This window comes from Choloepus didactylus, chromosome 11 (genome assembly GCF_015220235.1).
Source record: "Choloepus didactylus isolate mChoDid1 chromosome 11, mChoDid1.pri, whole genome shotgun sequence".
Classification (NCBI taxonomy): domain Eukaryota; kingdom Metazoa; phylum Chordata; class Mammalia; order Pilosa; family Megalonychidae; genus Choloepus; species Choloepus didactylus.
The window spans coordinates 61,010,579-61,023,222 of NC_051317.1; the positions used below are offsets into that span (position 1 = coordinate 61,010,579).

The 12,644-nt window shown below is 38.7% G+C and overlaps 1 protein-coding gene across 1 annotated transcript in view; it reads right to left on the reverse strand.

The window, feature by feature from the left end:
* The window catches only part of ADAMTS12 (ADAM metallopeptidase with thrombospondin type 1 motif 12), a 459,352-nt gene that overhangs the window by 341,514 nt on the left and 105,194 nt on the right, over positions 1–12,644 (reverse strand). The gene's annotated exons all lie outside the window — the stretch shown is intronic.

The following is a 12,644-nucleotide window of genomic DNA, read 5'->3' on the forward strand; positions in this document are numbered from 1 at the left end:
ATACATCCAGTCTGTACACAAAGATGTGATTAATAAAAACACAGTTTCTTAAGGCTTGTTTCTCAGTGCTGGCCCATGGATGGAACAGTGCTGACCAGTTACAGCAGAGGGTGGTTGTAAGGTTTTAATATCCTTACATGGGAAAGTAAAAAAGCAGCCTTATGCCAGTCTTTTACTTTTTAGAAACTGTCCTTAGAAATCCAAGCCAAGGAATCACTGCTCTAATCCAGTGATGGAGCTGATGCTAAAACCCCTTTTTTCATGGCTCCTGCCAAGAGGGTACTGCAGGCTCTTTGAGCTCTTTGGATAAAAAAAAACACATTATTGGGGCAAAAATCTGGAGGACCTTTTTACTTTGTAACCTTTTTCAAAACACGTAATAGTTTTTAATGCAGAATCTAAACTCTAGACCTCTAAATGTGTTTGTAACTACAGAATTTAGGGAGGAAAGGATGTATACTTTAAAAAGAAAAGAATATTCTCATGTTATAGATTTCCAGCGTGTCCAATTTATTTATTATATTCGTACAGAATGGACAAGCCACATCTCCATGTGACTCAGAGCATCCCTCTATATGACTGGTACTGTCAGGGGCTGTGTGACTATGTCACTCGGTAGAAAGAATGTCACCTGGGTTCAGTGACCTGAGCACTGGTCCCAGTTCCACCCCCAACTTCCAGCCACGTCACTTAAAACAACATGACCTGGTAAGTCATTCAAGTCCTATGAGCCCTGAGTCTCAATATCTGACAAAAAGAAAAAGCTGATCAATATTGTACCTAATATTCTATCTCAAGCATTTTTATAAAAAATTAATTTGTTTAAAAATAGCTACACACTTCTTTTTGGCCCACTCAATCTGTACAACAAATGTTAATGACAGCTGTTTTTGAATGCCACACAATTTTCTATTTGCCCTTGCCCTGGTTTGTATTTGCTGATTTCACTGGATATGAATAATTTACCATCCATTCTTGAAGTGTCTCTATATTTCTGGGTGAATTATTTATGTGTCCCCATTTTTATGATCACATCATATTTAAATCCAAAGAATCAAGAATCAAACCAATCAATGATGATGATAATTAAATCAATAGCATACCACCACCACCAGATTTTTATTTAATGCTCATTATATGCCAGACTGTATAATAAGACTTTTATATTTATCATATAATTGCATCCTCACAATGACCTGCTGATAAAGGTTCTAACATTATCCTCATTTTATAGACGAGGATAACAAAGATTACAGGAAGAATTAGGTCATTTGACTAAGGCCACACGGTAAGCGACGGAGCTAAAATTTGAAGTAAAGTCTGTCTGATGATGGAGGCATAGTATTGCCATTCTCTGTTGTACTTAGGGATTCTAAATATTTCCTGGAGAAATAAACAGATGAAATGTCCATGGGCAAGTTGCCACCTTTCTCTGAACCTAAGTTTTCTTTGTAAAATCACTGTTTCAGGCAGAGAGACACAAAAAGCAGCCAAGTGCAAAGTGCTGAAGGCAGACGGGCATGTGGAACCCTGGAGGAGATGAAAGTCCAATATTGTTGATATAAAAAGAGAAAGGAGAAGAAAGATTGGGGACGCACAAAGCGGCCAGAAGCAAAAGGGCCTTGTAAGCTGTGTGGAGTTCACACTCTGTTCTGGGAGCAATGGAAAGCAACCAATAATAAAGGGGAGAATGACATAGTAGATGTAGATTTTTAAAATATCATGTGGACAGTGTGATGTTAATTTTATGTGTCAACTTGGCTAGGCTATGGTGTCTAGTTGTTTGGTCCAATGTTAGCCTTAATGTTTCTGTGGAGGTATTTAGTAGATGTGACTAGTATATAAAATCAGTTGACTTTAAGCAAAGGAGACTACCCTTAATAATGTGGAAGGGCCTGATCCAATCAATTGGAGGACTTAAGAACAAAGAACTGAGGTTTCCAGAAGAAGAAATTCTGCCTCAAGACCACAACATCAACTCTTCTCTGAGTTTCCAGCCTGCTGACTTCCACTATGGATTTCAGACTCAAGACTGCGATATCAACTCTTACTGGACTTTCCAGCCTGCATCTTGACCTACAGATTTCAGACTTAACACCCACCCACAACTGCATGAACCCATTCCTTAAACTAAACCTCTGAAAAAAAAAAAAAATATATATATATATATATATATATATATCCATAATCATATATATGGATATATATATATCCATAATCTCATATATATATCCATCATCATATAAAATATATATATATATATCCATAATCATATATCCATCCATAATCATATATCTAACAGGATATATATCTTGCTCTGGAGAATCCAGACTGATACCAGCACTAAGTGGAAAATGGATTGCAGGGATTAGAGGTCAGGCAGGAACCAATCGGTAATCCACATTCATTGTCTGGTGGGTTGCACTGGGATGGTGGCAATGGGGTTGGAAGACAGTGGATAGTGAAGAGATATTTAAAAAATAGAATCAACAGGACATGATGATTCACTGAGTAGGAGATAGCAAAGGTAAGAATCAAGGACTCTGGCTTGTGTCCCTGGGGGATGTTGGTGCCATTTATTGAAATGGGGACACTGACAGACAAAGAGGGTTGGAAAGGAAAATGAATTCAGTTTGCGGCGGGTTTGAATTTGATATGCCTGTATGACATCCACATGGCAATTATGAGTCAGAATGTGGAACTCAAGACAAAGATTTGGGACAAAACTAGAAAACTACATTGCCGCATACAGGTAGACATTAAATGTCATGGGGGGAGCTGAGAGACAGATAGAGATCGTGCTAAAAACTAAAATAAAAAATATGGGACTAAGCTTTGAAAAAGAGTAAAAGCCAGTAAGGGAGAGAAAGATGAAGTGATCTGAGGATTAGAAAGAAAATTAAGAAAGTGTTAAATTATTAGAAAGTCAAGGGAAGAATTTTGAGGAGGAGGGCACAATTGGCAGTGTCAATAGCTGTTGAAAGTTCAAGCAAGTTAAGAACTAAAAAATGTCTATTGAATTCAACAACCTGGAAGGCACTGGCGACCTTGACAGAAGCAGATTAGATAAAGAGGCAAGCATGGAAGGCAGGGTGCCATTGGGTGACGGGAGGCTGGAGTTGGGATGGAAGCAGTGAGCACGGAGCACGGAGCACGGACATCTCCATTCTCTCAGGGAGTTTCACCACAAAAGAGGGAAGAGAGATGAGAAGGAAGAAGAGCTGTTTTTTCATAATATTGGGTGAGTAGGGCATGTTTCAATATAGATGGGGAAGACATAGGGAGGAGAAGATGCAGGACAGAAAGGTAATAGCTGGTTGTGCAACGTTCCCAAGGAAATGAGGATGACATGATCAGAGCTCCAGCAGAGGGCAAGGATGAACTAGACATGAGAAAGGACTCCTCTTCCACTGTAACCAGGGGAATTTCAGAGATTTGTGTCTTTACATATACTAGTGTGATTTTCCACAATGGCTGTGGAGAACCACCAAGAAAGCAGAACCTGGGAAAAGTTATTTCCAGTTCCAGAGATGCCTTAGGCATAAGGGAATCTGCCAGTTGTGGTTCGCAAACTTGGCTAAGCCTTAACTTAGATTCACCTGGGGAGCTTTGAAAACCCCCTGGTCTTGGGTTACACTCAATACCAATTAGATCAGCATCTCTGGGTTGGGACACAAACATCAGTAATTAGAACAACAAAAACATACAAAACCTACATGTGATTCTACTGTGCAGTCAAGTTTGGGAACCAGTTATCTAGACATATTACATGGTTAACATTTATTCTTAAGAATTAATTACAGATAGTTAGAACCAAGAAAAACTTGAGAAAGCACATTCTAGTTTTGTCTTTTTCAAATCAATTTAGAGCCACACCAGGAAACTTCTAAGGGAAAGAGAATAGAAAATATTAGAGCACATTGCACACAGAAAGGGAAAGCACAGCTTTGACAAACTTTTGTTTCAGCTATCTAGAGTCATATGAATGAACTGAGTCAAGAGGTAAAATATATTTCTTATTGTGGATCAGGGTCAAAAAGTTCTAAACCACTGATTTAGATAAACTCACTTCACAGATGAGGAAATTAAGGCTCAGAGAGATTAAAAACCCTCCTTAAAGTTACACAGAAAACTGACAGCAAATCTGAACTAGAATCCAGTTTTATTGACAACTTCTTCCAACACCTAGTTATCCTCTAATGTTTCTGTGTGTGTCAATTTCCTCTTCTCAGCACTACTGTAAACTTCCCGAGGGCAAGGATTACATTTTCAATTCTTTTAAATTTACCCATTTGCAAATTTCTTTGCTTCCCACATCCCACCGTTTCCCTGTGGGTTCAATTTCCTTTTATTGAGGGAATTTTTCAGTAAGGATCTCTCTTAATCTTTGTTTGAAAATGCTTTTATTTTGGTCTCACTTTGAATGATTTTAGCTCAGGAATTCCCAAACTGTAATGAGTACATGAAATACCTGGGCTCTAGTTAACCTGCAGACTGTGATTCAGTAGGTCTAGGATATATTTCTGCATTTCTTATTCATTCCTAGGTGGTTCTGGTGCTGCTGGTCCTTGGACCACACATTGAGGATTTAGAGGATTCAGAATTCTATGTTGACAGTTACTTCCCCCCAGCACCCCAAAGAGATTTTATTTTCTGGGCTCTACTGTTATTAATGAGAAATCCTATAGCACACTAATGTTTATTTTTAAGAAACTTCTCATTCTCTTTGTTACTTAAATTTTTTTTCTATTTGTCTTTTGGTGTGCTCCAGTTTTGTTAGAATGCATCTAGACTAATGTTTATTTATTCATCTTGAAATTTGGGATGCTTCTTCAATCTGAGGATTTAGTCTCTCATCAGTTCTGGAAAATTTATCAGTCATTGTTCCCTCCAATATAGCTTTATGGACATTACGTTCTAGCAGAGGAGGCACACAATAAGTAACAGATATAAGTAAAATGGTAAGCTAACAGATGACAGGTTCAATGGAAAAAATTAAAAGTTGCAATGGGGTGGAGGGGGTGGGGTTTGCAATTTCAAGTATGATGGTCACTGTAGGCCTTATTGAGAAGGCAACATTTTAGCAAATACTATGAGGATGACAGGAGGGAGAAGAGTTCCAGGCAGAGGGAAGAGCCAGGACAAACCCTCTCATGAAGATGAGGCAGAGGTCGCAGGGGGCAGTTCACGTAGACCTTACAGACTACTGTAAGATTTTGGCTCTTGCTTGGGGTCAGATGAGGAATTGTTGCAGGGTTTTGAGCTGAAAATGAAACAGTTTGACTTACATTTCCAAAGGAGAGCTCCATCATATAGGAAAGCAAAACTAGATGCAAGGGGGCAAGTTATATATATATATATATATATATATATATATATATATATATATATATATATATATATATATTAGTAATCCACTTAAAAGACCCCAGTGTTGTTGGCATGAGAAGTGGGAGGAGGGAGAAATAATAGCTCCAACTATCAGCAGTCCTCTTGCAAGGTAGAGCCAACAGGAGTCCCAGTGGTTTCTACATAGAAAATGAGAGGAAGAAAGGAGTCAAGCATGACTCCCACGCTTTTTGGCCTGAGCAACCAAAAGGATGAAGTAGCCATCAACTGAGATGAGGAAAGCAGTGAGTAGAGCAAGTTTAGAGGGTGGGGAGTGGGGGAAAGATCCAGGGTTCAGTTTCCGAACTGAAATGAATGTCTATTAACTATCCAAGCGGAGACATTGAATAATCAGATGAATATCGTCTGAAGTTTGAAAGAGAGAAATGTGACTGCTGATATTAATTTGGGAGTTATCAGCTTATATCAGCCTATACTTGAGATTGGGTGAGATCACCAAGGGAATGAGAAATGACAGAGAAAAATAGACCGCTATACTTTGAGGTCAAAGTGAAAAGGAGGACCCTGCAAATAAGATCTTGAAGGCGTGACCAGTGACATAGGGAAGAATCCAGAACAGTTTGATGTCCTGGAAGCACGTGAATAATGTGTATCAGGAAGGACCAAGGGATCATTTGTGTGAAATGCTGCTGAATTAACTAATATGAAAACTGAGAACTGACTCCTGGATCTAGCATAGCAAAGGTCACGTGAGAGATGGGTTATTGTATGTCCCATTTTGCAAAAAGAGGAAACTGAAGTTCATGATTTATTTGTAAGAGGTAGAACCAAGACTCAAACCCAGGTGTCCTGGCTCTAAAACTCTCACCCTCTGTAATCATAGGTGAGATTTCAAGGTCAACTCTTGACACTGATCTGATTTCACAGTCTAACTCAGTTGGGAGACCACTGAAGAAGATTTTGTAGCTTTTAAAATAATATGAGGCATATTGGCAAGATGGTGGCATAGAGAGGAGTGGAATTTAGTCAGTCTCCTGGAACACTAATAAACAATCAGGAACAACTATTAAGTAATCTGGAATAACTGCTGGAGGACAACCATGACTCTCCACACATTGTACACCAACCTGGATTGGGAGGAATGCCTGAGATGGCAACATAGAATCTGTAAGTAAAAGCTGCAGAACTGCACCAGGAGCCCCCTCCCCCCATGGAAAGCTTTGCTGCAAAGCCTCCCTGTGCTAGAAACTAGCAGCATCTTCCGAGCAGAGCCAGTGAATATAGCTCAGCTGAGCTCCAACAGGAGTTTTAATTAACAAATGTAGACTGCTGAATACAAGCTACAAACCCCCAACAAACAGACAGAGGCTTTTAGTGACGACTGACCTTAAAGACCCAAAAGACTCATCTGTACTGGGAGGGGGAGCCCAGAAGAACGTTACCTCTAGACAACAAGTGAAACTGAGGGCCCATGTACTGGCTCAAAAAGGGGGTTTTCTGTCCCTCTTTTCTCTCTTGATCTGAGGGGCTTAGAGGAGAGAGCTGCAGACATTTCAGTGGAGAGAGCCTCAGCCACTTTCAGTTCCCAGCACTCTGACCCAGACAGGGGTGGAGATAACAGAGACAGAGAGACTATTCAAATGCAAATGATATATCCCTAGGGAGTGCATCTTCCCCAAGAGTTAGGGGGTGAGGCCCAGCCTTCCCTTCAGAACCAGATCCCAGAGCCTGGGAGAAAACAGCCAAAACAGAAACTGAAAGGAGCACACCTCTTTACACCAGTTGGGAGTGACAGGCTGACAAGCACCACATGCTGGGTTGGTTAGGAAAAGCACAGTGACTGGAGACCTCACAGGGTATGTCAATCTTCTAAGACATGCCCTCAGAGAAACCCTCCTGAGACCTGAGCCCATTCTGATCTGGAAAAAACTGATTGGGGTAACCAAGGAAACCAAATGCCTAGACAACAGAAAACTACAACCTACACTAAGAAAAATGAAGATATGGCCCAAAGGAATAAACTTACACCTCAATCAAGATACAGTTGAGATTTTTTTTACTTTAATGAAACAATCTATTAAAGATTTTCAAAGAAATGTGCTAAATCAAATCAATGAGCTCAGGGAAGATATAACAAAAGAGATGAAGGCTATAAAGAAAACACTGGACATACATAAGATAGTAATCAAGTTTGGAATCTATGGAAATGAAAGGCACAACACAAGAAATGAAAAGCACAATGCAGACATGCAACAGTAGATCTCAAGAGGCAGAAGAAAACACTCAGAAACTGGAGAAGAAGACACATGAAATCCTCTATGTCACGCAAACAGCAACCAGAAAAAGTGGGAGTAGCTATATTAATATCAGACAAAGAGGACTTCAAAAGTAAAACAATTAAAAGAGACAAAGAAGAACACTATATATTAATAAAAGGGTCAATTCATTCAAGAAAACATAACAATCATAAATATTTATGCACCAAGCCAGAGTGCCCCAAAATTCATGAGGCAAACACTGAGAACACTGAAAGGAGAAGTAGATGACTCTACAATAATAGCTGGAGACTTCAGTGCACCACTCTCATCAATGGATAGAACATCTAGACAGAGGATCAATAAGGAAACAGAAATGTCAAATGCGCAAAAAATGAACTAGACTGGACAGACATTTATAGAACACTACACCTCAGAACAACAGGATACACATTTTTCTCAAGTGCTCATGAAACATTCTATAGGATAGACCACATGTTGGGTCACAAAGCAAGTCTCAACAGATGTAAAAATACTGATATTATAAAAAACACTTTCTTGGATGATAATAGAATGAAATTGGAAATAAATAACAGGCAGAAGACTGTAAAATTCACAAATATATGGAGACTAAACAACACACTCTTAGAAAACCAGTGGGTAAAGAAAGAAATTACTAGGGAAATTAGTAAATACCTCCAGGCAAATGACAATGAAAACATAACATATCAAAACTTACGGGATGCAGCAAAGGCAGTGCTGAGAGGGAAATTTATTGCCCTAAATGCCTATATTAAAAGAGAAGAGAGAGCAAAAACTGAGGAATTAACTGTTCACCTGGCAGAACTATAGAAAGAACGACAAACTAACCCCAATGCAAACAGAAGGAAAGAAATAACAAAGATTAGAGCAGAAATAAATGAAACTGAGAATAGGAAAACAATAGAATCAACAACCTTCTTTGAAAAAATCAACAAAATTGATGGACCCCTAGCTAGGCTAACAGAGAGAGACAGAGAGAGAGGGAGGGAGGGAGGGAGAGGAAGGATGCAAATAAATGCAATCAGAAACTGGAAAGGAAACATAAGTACTGACCTTGCAGAAATAAAGGAGATAATGAGAAGAAACTATGAGCAACTATATGCTAATAAACTAGACAACGAAGATGAAATGGACAACTTCCTAGAAAAGCATAAACAATCAACATTGATTTGAGAAGAAATAGACGACCTCAATAAACCAATCACAAGAAAAGAGATTGAGTCAATCATCAAAAAGCTCCCAAAAAAGAAAAGCCCAGGACAAGAGGGCTTCACATGTGAATTCTACCAAACATTCAAGAAAGAATTAGTACCAATCCTGCTCAAACTCTCCAAAAAAATTGAAGAGAAGGGAAAGCTACCCAACTCGGTCTAAGAAGTCAACATCACCCAATACCAAAATCAGACAAAGACACTACAAAGAAAGAAAATTACAGACCAATCTCTTTAATAGATGCAAAAATTCTCAACAAAATACTTGCAAATTGAATCCAGCAGCACATTAAAAGGATTATATACCACAACCAGGTGGGGTTTATCCCAGGTATGCAAGGCTGGTTCAACACAAGAAAATCAATTAATGTAATGCACCACATCAATAAATCAAAACAGAAGAACCACATGATCATCTCAGTCGAATGCAGAAAAGGCATTTGACAAAATTCAACATCCTTTCCTGATGAAAACACTCCAAAGGATAGGAGTAGAAGGGACTCTTCTCAATACAATAAAGGCAATATACGAAAAACCCACAGCTCACATCGTACTCAATGGTGAGAGACTGAAAGCTTTCCCTCTAAGATCAGGAACAAGACAGGGATGCCCGCTGTCACCACTGTTATTCAACATTGTGCTGGAAGTTCTAGCTAGAGTAATTAGGCAAGAAAAAGAAATAAAAAGCATCCAAATTGGAGAGGAAGAAGTAAAACTTTCACTCTTTGCAGATGACATGATTCTATATGTAGAAAATCCAGAAAAATCTACAGTAAAGCTATTAGATACAATCAATGAATACAGCAAAGTGGCAGGCTACAAGATCAACATGCAAAAAATCTGTAGTGTTATTATACACAAGTAATGTGCAACCAGAGGAGGAAATCAAGAAAAAAATTCCATTTACAATAGCAGCCAAAAGAATCAAATATTTAGGAATAAACTTAACGAAGGCCACAAAAGACCTATACGAAGCAAACTACAAGAAACTGCTAAAAGAAACTGAACAGGAGCTAAAAAAAATAGAAGAACATACTGTGTTCATGTATTGCAAGATCAAATATAATTAAGATATCAATTCTACCTAGACTAATTTATAGATTCAATGCAATACCAATTAAAATCCTAACAACTTACTTTGCAGAAATAGAAAAACCAATAACCAAATTCATTAGCAAAGGCCAGGTGCCCCGAATAGCCAAAAATACCTTGAGAAAGAGGAATGAAGTGGGAGGTCTCACTCTACCTGACTTTGAAGCATATTACAAAGCTACAGTAGTCAGAACACCATGGTACTAGCATGAGGATAGACATACCAACCAACGGTATCAAATTGAGTGTTCAGAAATAGACTCTCACATCTACGGACAACTGATCTTTGATGAGGCAGTCAAGCCAAAGCAATTGGAACAGAGCAGCTTCTTCAATAAATGGTGTTTGGAGAACTGGATATCCATTTCCAAAAGAATGAAAGAGGACCCCTATCTCACACCTTATACAAAAATTAACTCAAAATGGATCAAAGACCTAAACATTAGGGCTAAGACCATAACATTCTTAGAAGAAAATGTAGGGCAATTTCTTAAAGATCTTGTGACAGGAGGTGGTTTCCTAGACTGTACACCCAAAGCATGAGCAACCAAAGAACAAACAGACAAATGGGATCTCCTCAAAATTAAACACTTTTGTAATCAAAGGACTTTGTCAGAAGGTAAAAAGGCAGCATACACAATGGGAGACAATATTTGGAAACCACATGTCAGATAAGGGTTTAATATCCCGAATACATAACGTGATCCTACAATTCAACACCAGAAAGACAAACAACCCAATTAAAAAATGGGCAAAAGACACGGACAGACACTTTTCTGAAGAGGAAATACAAATGGCTCAAAAACATACGAAAAAATGCTCAACTTCACTGGCTATTAGGGAAACGCAAATCAAAACTACAATGAGATATCATCTCACACCTAACAGAATGGCCATTATCAAAAAAAATCAGAAAATTACAAGTGCTGGAGAGGATGTGGAGAAAGAGGCATACTTATTCACTGTTGGTGGGAATGGAGAATGGTGCAACCACTCTCGAAGACAGTGTGGCAGTTCCTCAGGAAGCTAAGTATAGAATTGCCACATGACCCAGCTATTCCATAACTAGGTATATACGCAGATGAACTGAAAGTTAAGACACAAATGGACATTTGTAAACCGATGTTTATCACGGCATAATTCACAATAGCCAAGAGATGGAAACAGCCCAAATGTCCATCAACAGACAAGTGGATAAACAAACTGTGTACATATACACATGATGGAATATTATGCAACTGTGGCACATACACATGATGGAATATTATGTAAGACAGAACAAAGACATGGAACGTATAGCAATGTGGATGAACCCTGAGGACATCATGTTGAATGAAGTTAGCCAGAAACAAAAAGATAAATACTGTATGGTCTCACTAATATGAACTAACATTAATAAGCAAACTCTGAGAGTTAAAAGCTGGTAACACAGGCTACCAGGAGATAGACAGAGGGTAGAGATCAAGCACTTGATGCTGAAGGACTACAGAATGTTCAGCAGGATTGATTGTATAGATCCAGAAATAGATAGCACAAGACTGTGTGATGGTAGCACAATATTGTAACTACACGGAACAAAGATGTCCATGAGTAAAGCTGAAAGAGGTGGGCTAGGGGCATGAATGACACCTGAAGTAAAGATAGAAGATAAAGACTGGGACTGCTTAACTTAGCAAAAACTGGAGTGGTCAGGGATTGTGACTAAATGTACAAATGTAAAACTGTTCTTCCAAGTGGGAGAACAAATGAATGTCAACCATGCAGAGTGTTGGAAAGGGGGTGATATTGGGGAAAAAATATAATCAAAGCAAACTGGAGTCTGTGGTCAACAATAACACTGTAATATGCTTCCATTAAATGTAACAAAGGGAATATACTAAAGCTAAAGGTGTATGAGAGTGGGATATAAGGGAGGGATGTGGGATTCTTGCTAGTAGTATTCTCTGACCCTACTATTGTATGATATTTTATTTTATTTTTATTATCTTTTTTATTATTCATTTAAAAAAAAACCTTTTTTCATAGTAATCAATATGTTCAAGTGCTGACTGTGGTGATAAATGCACAACTGTATGATGATACCATGAACAACTGATGGTACACTGTGGATAATTATATGGTTTGTCAATATAGTTCTATAAAATTGTATGGAAAAATATAAACAGGGATAAAAGTGCTGGAGAAAACATGTAGAGAAGGATATACATATTTACTGTCGGTTAGGAGGTGGAATGGTATAGCCTTTCTGGATGACAGTGGGGTGGTTCCACACAAAGCTAAGTATATGGGTGCCATAAGGTCATGCAACCTCATTTACTTGGAGGATCTGAGAGCAGGGACTGAATGGACATTTGCACACTGGTGTTTATGGAGAGAATATGCATCATTTGCAATGGTTGGAGGTGGCCTAAGAGTACCTCAACTGAGGAACAGAATGATGAACGGTTGTGTGTGCATACAATGGAATACTGAGCAACTGCGAGAAGGAATGAAGCTGTGAGACATGCAATGAGGTGAATGGAATCTGTAGACGGCCTTTTGAGTGAATTATGCCAGAAACGAAGACAAACACAATAATGCCTCACCAGTACAATGTGTAAACTCAGAATTGAATCTTAGAGCACAGCCTAACAGGGAAACGATTATTGTAATGGTCCCTAGATTGTAAGCTCTTACAGCAGTCAAATCTATTCCT